The following is a 12,439-nucleotide window of genomic DNA, read 5'->3' as shown; positions in this document are numbered from 1 at the left end:
AGCACGGCATCGCTTCTGCGAGGTTCCTGCTAAGGTTGCGTAACCTGACTCTAATCAGGAGAAGATATCAGAGGGTCATTGGAGGGGCATTCTGCAAAATCACTAGCCTGCAATTTTCAGACATGCTGAGGCTTGAAAGTTAAGGAAAGATTGAGCAGCTGGAGCAGATTGAAGACTAAAGGAACAGGACGGTCCAATGCAGTGCACGTCACTCTCAAAGACATGATAGAGACAGTTAGGTGATAGTTACGTGTCCTGTGAATGCCCTGATTTTTTTATGGTTGTGTTGTGGTTCTGTACAGAAGTTTGTTTGTACGAAATACAGAGTTTTCTGCGGTGATGGACCATTATGCTAGCAATGTACTCTCAAACACTTCAGAAAAAAAATTATATTTCTGTAACTCTCCGATTGTTTCAAAATGTGGTAAAATATATTTTTAAAAAGGCTCATTTTTCAGCTTGATACATGTTCTCTGGGTTCTGGGCCTCCTCCTTCCAGTTTTCCACAAAGTAAATTTCTTGCCTTCCTCAGATGCCTAGGAAACAAACATTAGTGGAATTGCAAATCACCTGCAAATAATTGATTTTTGGAAATGGCACATCTGATCTCAGAATTGCTGATAGCTTCTCTGCCTATAACTCCATCCATATGAGATAGAGTCTATGAAAATAACCATATTTGTGATAGAGCAATGAAGCACACAAAATTCAGTTTTCTATGCCTTTCAAGAAATTCTTAGGAGAAAATTGATCCCCTTTCCTGTGGGAGAGATAAGAGAAAGTGAATGAAGGCATGGAAAGAAATGCTGAGACCTCTGGAATTAACATTTTTATGAGTTTAAGGTGATATTTACGTTACAATATCTTGCTAGTGATGAGCCAAGGGAAAAGCTTATTTTTCAGATAGTTATGATTTCCAAGGGCAGAGGAAATGTAAAAAGGAGACAGGAACAAAGAAGGTGAAAAGATGCACAACTTGCTACGCTTACATTGAAAGGAAAATCACGAGATCCAGGAACAGGTTAATTGATGCTGAAGACCCTATTTCTCTAGCCCGTCATCTAGCTTGTCCCATCCTACATGCCAGTATCCCTCGTCAAGTATATCAACTGCTAAATGCTCCATCTCCTTCATTCTCTCCTTCATTATTTAAGAAGGCTAGCAGCTGCCATAGTTTGCTTATATGAAGTTTTATAATACTGAACCATGAGAGAGTCCTCCTTTATTTACAAGTCAGTGGGCAGATAGAAACTATCATTGTCTTCTTTCATAAATCTTTCTTGGAAAAGATTGTTTTCATGATTCTTTTAACCAAAGTACAAAAAATTACTTTTCTCCCTGAGCCCTTGACAGCTGTCTCGGGTGTCGTGTTATGTTCATTTTCTGTAAGACCACAACTCGCAGAAGGTCAACTGATGTCAGCAGCATCTGAATCATTACAGAGGAAAGTAGAAAAAGAAAATGTCCGAGTCACAAACCTTAAAATACAATTAATCCAAGCACTATGTCTATTTTTTAAAAGATTTAGAGTAGGGGGATGGACAGAGGGAGAGAATCTTCAAGCAGACTCCCCACTGAGCAAGGAGCCTGATGTAGGTCTTGATCTCTTGACTCATGAGATCATGGCCTGAGCCGAAACCAAGATCACATGCTTAACCGACTGAGCCACCCAGGTGCCCCTATATGTTAGGAAGGATTCCTTTCTCTTCTCCCTTAAAAATTTCACTTCTTTAGGGAAATATGGAAGACTTCATTTGTGAAATTCCTTCTTTCTGAAAGTGAACATTTTCCCCTCTTACAAGCCTGTGCGTATACTGGAAAATATTTGGCAGTCCCTTTCAAAGCTAAAAATAGGCTTACCATACTAGGCAGCAGTGGCATCCTTAGGTATTTATCCCCGAGAAATGGAGTGTAATTTTCAGACAGGAACTTGTATATGAACGTGCATAGACGCTTTATTCTTAATAGCCCCCAACTGGAAACCACCCAAATGTCCTGCACTTGGTGAATTGCTAAACAAATATGGTACATCCACACCACGAAATACCACTCAGCAAAGAAAAAAGGAACAAGCTATTGATGCATGCAACAACATGGATGGACCTCCTTAAAGAGCTTGTGTTGCGTGAAGAAAGCTGGTGCCAAAAGGTTACCTACTGCATGGTTCCATTTCCTTAGGATTCAAGAAATAGCATTATTATACAGATGAAGAACAGATTAGTGGTTGCCAGAGGTTAGAGATGGTGGAGGGGGATGAATGTGGCTGTAAGGGAATATTACAAGAGTCTTGGGAGGGTAAGGTTGAGTATCTTGGTTGCGGTGGTGGTTATGCAAGACTAAGTCTGTGATAAAACTGCTTACAGCTCTACACACACACACACACACACACACACACGCACACACGTGCCTATGTGACTAGTGAAATCTGAATAAACTATATGCATTGTACTGATACTGATTTCTTGGCATTGATATTACACCATAGTTGTGTAAGATGGTAACATTTTGGGAGGCTGGGGTAAGAGTACATGGGAATTCCCTGCACAGTCCTCTGCACTCTCCTATAAATCGGTAATTATTTCAGAGTAAAAAGTAAAAGAAGCCTATGTACAAAAATTAAATCTTTACATTTGACGTGATTTTCTTGAAAATACCAAGACGAGCAGGGGAGCCGGGGAGGGAATTGCTAGTTATTAGGTAGGCATGGCAGTTCACTTTTTGTGAGTCACGATGGCAGTATGGCAGCCTTTCCTACAAATAGTATATTTCTTACACGTTAACTGAAAAGGTCAAAATGTGTTCTATCCTCAGGGCTAGATTCAGGGTTTATTTTTTTATTTTTTATTTTTTTTTAAAGATTTTATTTATTTATGTGACAGAGAGACAGCCATCGAGAGAGGGAACACAGCAGGGGGAGTGGGAGAGGAAGAAGCAGGCTCATAGCGGAGGAGCCCGATGTGGGACTCGATCCCGGTAAGCCGGGATCACGCCCTGAGCCGAAGGCAGACGCTTTAACGACTGCGCTACCCAGGCGCCCCTAGATTCAGGGTTTAAAAGGCCTGATGTAACCAGAGTGTGTTAGGGCCTCAGCTCCATGTTATATCTTCCATCCTCCTGACGATATGGGCTTCAGCTAGAAAGAATCTAAGGGCAGGGGTCGGGCCTCTGACCCTACTGTCCTATGTGTGTGATCACAGGATCTCATGGCAGAATGGTTGCGTTACTTATTGCATTTTTGCCCTTTCAGAAGATTGTTTCTCGAACAGCAACTTTTCCTAGGTTCCAAATATATCCCATTGCCTGGCATTTTTAAATATCATAGGAGCATCTTTATATCTTTTTTTTTTTTTTAAGAAAAATCCACATGTCTGGTGTGTTGTCAAAAACCCCAAACCTCTAACTCTGCAGTTACTTAAGACAGTATCCGTATCTCTCGACCCTCCTGCTCTGATTTTCCTATTCCCTCCTTATTCTTCTTAATTCCCTCTTCTCTCTCCTTTAGAGAAAACAGTATCTTTAATCCTTTACCCTTTGAGGACAGGGCCAGGAGTTTTGCAATCGCTAACACTAATTATTGGGGCGAGGAATAACCTTTGGTCCCTGCATCCTCCTCATCGAAGGCCTAAACACCCCGTTGTAAAGAAATTCAAACCTCCCGGTACAGATACGGTATGTTCTTAGATGTATTCAGAATATATTCTGGATAACAGGTAAGTCACAGCTTCTACCTAAGGCTATCTGTGAGACAGACAAAACACCTCGATCACATGATTAATTGGGTTCATTAGTTGTTTTTAATGACAAGCTTTAATCTAATTTCAGAAAAGCTAGTTTTAGCAGGAAAATCACCTTTTTTTTTTTTTTTTTTTTTTTTAACTGGCTGCTTGGAGTTTATTTTCCACTTGGTGCAAGGCACACCATTGCAGGATTTCTCAACTTACTTTTTGGTGTTTTGCTGTTTTGGTATAAAAGAACCCAACTGCTTCTGCTTGCTGCAGCCTACACGGAAGGGAAAAGAAGAGAAGGGATGGAAAAGGAAGGGCAAGGGAGGGGGGGGGAAGGGAGGGGAGGGGCCGGGCCTCCTCAAGCATGGTGGTGTGGCCACTCTGGATTGGGGCCCAGTGTTGGCTTTGCTAGGCTGGCCACCAGGCTGCTTCCTCATGGCTTCCAGAGCCAAGTCACAGGTGATTGTGCCGCTGGAAGCCTGGGAAGATTCCGAGCGTTCTGGGGACTTCAAGACTCTTGCCATGTATGGGAGACTGGATTTCCGGGAAAAGACTTTTCCACCAGTGTCCGGGGCTGCCCTGGGGAGACCGGGGTGGGGAGGGATGGCTTCCCTGAGAGGCTTCGCACTTCTGCAGGAGTGTTACTGGAAATGGTGACAGTCGTGGGTGGCCACGAGTGAGCGGCTGGAGGGGACGGCTGCCATGCTGTCGCTTGTGGGCTGGTGGAAACCTCTTGCAGGCCTTGGTGTGCAATCACGGGTGGCGGGGACAGGGATGCTAGGCCACAGAGCCCATGTGCAGAGGACACACCAAAGGCCGCTCCACAACCAAGGTGTTCGCGGAGTTGAAAATCACATTATTAAATGTAAAGATCTGATGTTTGTGCATAGTTTTTTTTTTTAATTAAGGCGAAATTCATATAACATGACATTAACCATTTTAAAATGAACAATTTAGTAGCAGTTAGTACATTCATAATGATGTACAACCACCACTTCTATCTGGTTCTAGAACATTCAGGTAAGCCCAAAAGAAAACCCCATAGCTATCAAGTAGTTCCCCCCATATCCTCTTCTCCCAGCCCCTGGCAACCACCAATTTTCAATGTATCTGTACGGACTTACCTATTCTGGATATTTCATATAGAATCATATGACATGTGACTCTTGATGTCAGGCCTCTTTCACTTAACATATTTTTAAGATTTATCCATGTTGTAGCATGAAGCGTATCAACACTTCATTCCTTTTAATGGCTGAATAATATTCCATGGTATGGGTGTATTACACTTTGTTTATCCATTTGGGATATTTGGGTTGTTTTCACCTTTTGGCTGACGTGCATAGTGCTGCTCTGAACATATGTGTACAAGTATTTGTTTGAGTCCCTGTTTTCAGTGCTTTGGAGTATATACCTAGGAGTGAAATTGCTGGGTCTTACGGTAATTCTATGTTTAACTTTTTGAGGAACCATCAAACTGGTTTCCAAAGTGACAGAGTCCCTTTACATTTCTGAGCATAGGTTTGTTAAGAGAAGAGGCTATTTGCCTTCAGAAACAAAACAGGATTTCCATCTGCTTTCTTGGATTTAGCATACTGTAGAATAAATCAGTTGTTCTCCATTCTGGCTGTATACCACAGAGTTTAAACAACAAAACAAAACAAAACAAAAAAGGAAATCAAGCAAGAAAGTTCCATCCAGGCTCCATCTCTAGAAATTCTGTTTTAATTTAATTTAATTTTAAATCTGGATTGAGCCTGGGCCACCCCAAGTGACCCCCAGGTAATTCTAATGGCAGCCATCATTAGAACTACTCTATATGAATTCTGGGGAAGTAATGCAAAAATTTCCCCCCAGAGAATAGGAATCATTAAATTGTCATGGACCCAGAACTAACTTTAATTTCTTCATTTCCTTGGCTATTTGACTCATAGCCATGTATCTGTACCTAGAATCATGCGTCAGACAGAATTGGACAAAAATAACTGGCTTAATGTGGAACATCCAATTTTATTTTAAGCTTAAAATTAATCATATATTATAGCAGTTAATAATTTTAAATGACATTATTATTTTTAGCTAGTGATATTAGGAAACCAAAGGGAAATGTTCAATTTAGGATCCCTAGCCAGATATTAGTTTTGAATACACTATCTTTCCCTAGTTAGTCTGCTTATTAGACTTCCTTTCTGTATAATATTGGTAGAAAAAAATTATTCCTTCAAATGGCCATCTTAAAGACTAGAAGTCTAAAAGATAAGTTGGAGGCAAAAACATAAGGTGATCACCAATACTGGCATTTGCTGGAAAGGTAATGTGCAACAAAGAACCTGAATTCTACCTAAATTTCCTATTCCTTTATCTGTGTTTAGTAGAAACATCATTATTTTCCATCCCCAATCCCATGCAATCTCTCTTTCTCTTCATCTTGGAAACTCTCCCTTCTCTTTGTCTCTCTCACTTTCTCTTTTTGGAAAAACATTCTTTCTGATATTATAGCAAATTATGTTCATTTTTTTCAGTATCCTTTTGACAAGCTTCCTGCAATCTTTACCAGTTTTTATAGCAGATTCTGAAAATACTACTTTTTCATAATGCCACGCTTTTCCAAATAAATTAGAGGTTTCTGAAGATTGCTATAATAACAGCTATTTATTTATACTTAAATAAGCAATCAATTTTAAATTGTATAGCTTAAGCAAAAATAGCTCTGTGCATTCTAGAATTACCCCTCCCACAGGTTGTGTAATGGCTTAACTAACTCTTCAATGAATCTCTCCCAAATAAGTGGACACCAGATCCTTTCCCAGATTAACAGGCTTAATCATGTTCCTGGCTCTTAAATTTTAGATGGGGAGCAGGCTTTCCCTTCTTTCCCAAATATGATATTACAAAAGATTTTGCATTCAGGAAAGGATTCAAGCATTTGCAAAGGATACAACTATTTCCAGAGGAATACAACAAAAATATTTTTATTAATTTTCAGGCTCCATTGTAGATAAGAAAAAGTGAAGCTGATAATTATTGCTACAATGGCAATTATACTGCATATATGAATGTATCAAATTAACATGTATACCTTAAATTTACACAATGTTGTATGTCAGACATGTTTTAATTAAAGAAAGTGAGGCTGAGGAATTAAGTACATTATTCAAGTTACTAAGTGGGTTGTTATTGAGTTCAGATCGCCTTGCCTGCCTCTTCCACTGTACCTTATTATCTCTCAGTATCTTTTCTTATCCCCCTACTGAAATCCTACCTATTCCGTCAGCCTAATGAGAAAAAGAATAACAAAAAAATAGAAAACCAGGAATTAATTAGGATCCCTGATTCATATAAAATAATACCAAATGCTTCTTGCAACTTAAAAATAATAAATTGAGGAATGCCTGGGTGGCTCAGTGGGTTAAGGGTCTGCCTTCAGCTCAGGTCAGGATCCCAGGGTTCTGGGCTTGAGCCCTGCATCGGGCTGTCTGCTCAGCAGTGAGTCTGTTTCTCCCTCTCCCTCTGCCCCTGTACCTGCTTGTGCTCTGGCACGCTCTCTCTCTCAAATAAATAAAATCTTAAAAAAATAATAAATTAGAAATTTTCAGAAGGCATATACTAGGAAAAGTATTGTTGCTTGGTAAACTTAACATTGAAAAGAATACAGGGTGTTTCAGTGTAACATATGATAAAAAGTGAAGGCGACTTAGGAGACTATAGAGATCAACGGCCTCAAAGAGCAATGCACAGATGGGCATAATCAGTCTCACCTGGGAACATGTGAGCAGTGCACATTCTCCAGGGGTGCCTGGGTGGCTCAGTCAGTTGAGTGCCAGACTCTTGACTTCGGCTCAGGCCATGATCTCAGGGTCGTAAGATCTAGCCCCCATCAGGCTGGGCGCTCAGTGGAGAGTCTGCTTATGCCTCTCACTCTGCTACCCACCCCCTTCAGGCTTTCTCTCATACACAAAATCTTAAAAAAAGAAAAAAAATTGGGGGGCACCTGGGTGGCTCAGTGGATTGAGTGTCTGCCTTTGGCTCAGGTCATGATCCCGGTGTCCTGGGATGGAGCCCCATGTTGGGCTTCCTGCTCAGTGCTTCTCCCTCTCCTTCTGCCCCTCCCCCTGATCATTCTCTCTCTCTCTCTCTCAAATAACTAAATAAATAAAACTTAAAAAAAAAAGCCTACTATTAAAAAGAAAGAAGAAAGAAAGAAAGAAAGAAAGAAAGAAAGAAAGAAAGAAAGAAAGAAAGAAAAGAAATGCAACCTCTCCAGATGCACCCTAACCTACTAAATCAGACTCCGGGGATGGAGCCAAGCAATCCGTTTCACCCCCCCCCCCCGGTGATTCTAATAACACACTGAATTTATCAGATACACACTAAAGTTAGAGAACCAATGATCTAAGTGGTTCAGCCTCTAATTCAGCAGAAGGCAGTTGAAGAGGTAAGAATTGACTTAACCTGGTACGGGAAAACTAAAAATCCATTTTATTAGGAATGTATGCTTTTCTATTTTCAGTACTGAGCAGCCTAATATGTTGTATTTATTACTTGACCTAAATAAATGTGTTAAATATATGCACCCACCATAATTATAAATGCATAGTAAAATATGTATACATAGAAGCAAAACCCAGAAGAAAATACACAAAAAAATTAATACATATTGATAGTGGAACTTTGTTTTCTTTTTTTCCCTCTTTTTAACTAATTTAATTTTCTCTAAAATCAAATGAGGGTAGGTATTATCGCCATTTTAAACTTCAGAGCACAAAGTCAGAGGTGGTAATTTGATCAAGGTCAAAAAACTAGAGGCTCCTGGCGGGCTCAGTTAGTGGAGCGTGTGACTCTTGGTCTCAGGGTTGTGAGTTCCAGCCAAAGTTGGGTGTAGAGATTTCTACAGAATAAAATCTTAAAAAAAACCCAGACTATTAAGTGTCATGAACTGGGTTTAAACTGGGGGTTTATGACCAAGTTCAAGTCACTATTATACTATGCAGTCCTTAAAAGAGTCATATCATTTTATAATTGAAAAACATTTAAATCTATAAACACATATTATGAGGCAGTGCACAAAAATTAAAATTTTGAAAAATCCAAACATATTTAATATTCATATTTAAAGTTAAATATGCAATGACCATTACTTACCAGCTTTGTTTAATTACTAAGTCACTGAAATGTTAGAAAAATTATGTTCATAAGCCTGAAAGTGTTCCCAGCAATTTCTCAAAAACATACTAAAATTGACCAGTTCTGTAATTTTCATCAAACTTTTGATAAAAGTGAATATTAAAAATGAAAAGCTAAAAAAATGTAAAAATAAACATGAAAAGCTAAGATAACAATACAATTTTATCATACAGTGGAAAAAAGACAAAATAGGTACAATATATGGTGAAGTTCTAGCATTCCTAAAAGACTTGAAATAAAGTCCTTTGGTTGGACTAAGAATTGTTGGATGGGAAATATTAATCATAAGGAAATGATTTAGAGTAGGGAAAGATATAAGTCTAGATAATGAAAATACAAGAAGGCAAGTCAGTGAAAGTAGAGGAATTATGCAAGTTACCAAGATCTTGGGGGGAAGAAAAAGACCCCCCCCCCCAAAAAAAGACAAAATAAGGAGCCTAATGCAGAATATCTGCATTCTTGCCAGCACCAGAATGGTGAGCCAAGAGCACAGAAGCAGTGTGATCAAAATGGAATGATTTTTTCTGAAACTAAGTTGAGTAACTGAAGTTGCTCTGGCCTGCAGACTCCTTTCTTGGGTATAATAAAAATACATGTGGTATAGCAATGACTGACTGTCTGGAGAAGAGTTTGGGCCACACGGAATGTAAAAGAAGACACCCATTTGATACCACAGACAAAAATAAATACTATATATTAAAGATTTCAATGTAAAAAATTAGAATTAAAAAAAATCATTCAAGAAAGTCTATAAGCAAGGGGAAACTTGAAAACCAAGACCAGAACCAAGTTGCTGTTTTTAAAACACTTATTTAACCACACAAGATTATACAAAAATCTCTTACAAATTGGGGATAAATAGCAACCCCATAAATTAGTGAATACTGTTAAATAATGTGCAGAAGAGCACAAATGACCAACAAAAAAAGTGTTTGAATTCATTAGCACCCAGAGAAACGCAAATTAAACTAACAATGAATATCACGTAAAGTGATATCTCATTGTAGCTTTCATTTACATTTCCCTGATGACTAGTGATGTTGAGCAACTTTGCATGGGTTTATTAGCCATTCATATGTTTTCTTTGGAGAAATGTCTGTTGAAATTATTTGCCCATTTTTAATGGAGTTGTCCTTCTATTATTGAGTTGTAAGATTTCTTTACATATTTTAAATAAAAATCTCTTATCAAATATATGATCTGCAAATATTTTCTCCCAGTCTATGGGTTGTCTTTTCACTTTCATGGTGGTGTTCTTTGAGGGACAAAAGTTTTGATTTCTATGAAGTCCACATTTTTCTTTCTTCATTTGTGGTTTTGGTGTCATAATACCATTTGTTGAATTTAATTCTTTCCCCCATTGAATTGTCTTTGACAACCTTGTTGAAAATCAGTTGCCCACAGATGCACAGTTTTATTTCTGGACTCTCAATTCTATTCCATTGATCTATATAACTATCCTTATGCTACTAACACACTGTTTTGGTTACTGTTAAGCTTTGCAGTAAGTTTTAAAAATTGAAAAGTGTGAGTCTTCCAATTTTGTTCTTCTTTTTCAAGATTATTTTGCATATTCTGAGTCCCTTGAAATTCCTATGAATTTTAGATTACCTTCTCAATTTCCTCAAAAAGGTAGCTGGGATTTTAATAGAGATTTTATTGAATCTATATACGTTAGGGGAGTATTGGCATCTTAAGAATATTAAGTCTCTGATCCATGAATGTGGTATGTATTCACATTTATTTTTTTCTTTAATTTCTTTGAACAAACAAATTTTGTAGTTTTTGGTGTATAAGTCTTGTACTTTTGTTAAATTTATGTATTTTCTATACATAGACTTTTACGAATTTCCACTTTTGGATTATTCACTTCTAGTATAGAAAAATGCAGTTGATTTTTTTGTGTATTAATCTTATATCCTGCAAACTTGCTCATTTACTGTAATGGTTTTTAGTGGATTCCTTGGAATTTTCTATGTACAAGATGATGATATCTGCATAGTTTTACTTCTTCCTCTCCAATCTTTTCTTTAATAATTCCCCTGGCTAGATCCTCCAGTACAATGGTAAGTAGAAGTGGCAAGAGTGGATATCTCTTTTCCTTAAGCCTAATTACCTACTATCTCTAAAGGCATTCAATCTTTCACCACTAAGTATAATGTTAGTTATATGGGTTTTTGTAGATGACCTTTCTCAGTTTGAAGAAAATACTTTTCATTCCTAGTTTATTGAGTATTTTTATCATGAATGAAAGTTGAGTTTTAAGGGTTAGGGATTTTTTCAAGTGTTTTTCTGTGTCTATTAATGTGATCATATTTTTTGTCCTTTATTATATTAATGTTGTATATTGTATTAATTGATTTTCAGATACTGACCTATGTTTGCATTTCTTGGATCAATGTCACTTGGTCATGGTATACATTCCTTTATATATATATATATATATATATATATATATATATATATATATATTGCTGGACTCAGTTTGCTGGCCACTTTCATTTTTGAAAGATCTTTTTTCTGAGTATAGAATTCTATATGGACAGCTTTTTTCTTTCAGTACTTTAATATGTTGCTCCATGGTCTTCTGGATTGCACGGTTTCCAACAAGAAGTCGCTCATTTTCTTATTTTTGCTCCTTTGTGCATTTATCTTCTTAATCTGGCTTCTTTTAAGATTTTCCTTCATCACAGGTTTTAAATAACTTGTTAGTCTTCTTCGTGTTTCCTCTGCTTGGTGTTCATTGAGTTTTTGGATCTGGGGGGTTAGCATTTTCATCAAATTTGGACATTTTTTTCAACCTTTACTTTTTCAAATATTCTATTCCTCCATCCCCAGCTTCTTCTGGGACTCCAGTCACACATAAATTAGGCTCTGGAAGTTGTTTCACAGCTCTGTGATGCTCTATACATCTCTCAGTGGTTGGCTGTTGGGTTTTGCGGGGGGAGGGGTATGCCTACAGCAGGGCACAAGGGGATGTTTATGTTGCCATATCCTGAAGTTCACTAATCTTTGTTCTTGCTGAGCTGGTTGACTGGATTCATAAGTCACATGCCTAACCTCTTTAGTAAATGGTTGTCTGTCCCTACCCTTGACCCTGTTTCCAGAACATTCTATCTGAAGAGGCTGAGAATTTTCCAAATAACCAAGTGCTGGTTCTTTTGTGCTTAGCAGTTCATTCTCAACTTATCTCCATCCTCTCACATTTTACTAAGCAGCAAGGAGAAACTAGGCTGAGCCTTCAAACACCTTAACTGAAAATCTCCTTAGTTAAATATGTAAGTTTATCACTTACGAATTCTGCTTTCCACCCAACACAATACAATTCAGCCAAATTCTCTACCACTTTATAACAAGCATCCAATAACATGTCCCTTATTTCCATCTGAGGCCTCACCAGAAGCACTGTGAACATTCATATTTTCAGCATTCTGTTATACCAATCTATGTATTCTCTAAAAAACCCAAAAACTTCCTCTATAGCTCTCCTGTCTGAGCTCTCAAAACACGTTTAATGTCCACATTTCAAC

The 12,439-nt window shown here is 38.0% G+C and overlaps 1 pseudogene; it reads right to left on the bottom strand.

Moving 5' to 3' along the window:
- Positions 1-2,711: 2,711 nt before the first annotated feature.
- On the bottom strand, positions 2,712-4,429 carry LOC148109588 (pancreatic progenitor cell differentiation and proliferation factor pseudogene; annotated as a pseudogene).
- Between the last annotated feature and the right edge of the window lie 8,010 nt (positions 4,430-12,439).

The sequence above is a fragment of the Ursus americanus genome, chromosome 8 (genome assembly GCF_024610735.1).
Source record: "Ursus americanus isolate L20-20 chromosome 8, mUrsAme1.1.p, whole genome shotgun sequence".
Taxonomy (NCBI): Eukaryota; Metazoa; Chordata; class Mammalia; order Carnivora; family Ursidae; genus Ursus; species Ursus americanus.
The sequence above is the reverse complement of the archived record's forward strand: the minus strand, read 5'-3'. Positions and strand labels throughout refer to the sequence as shown.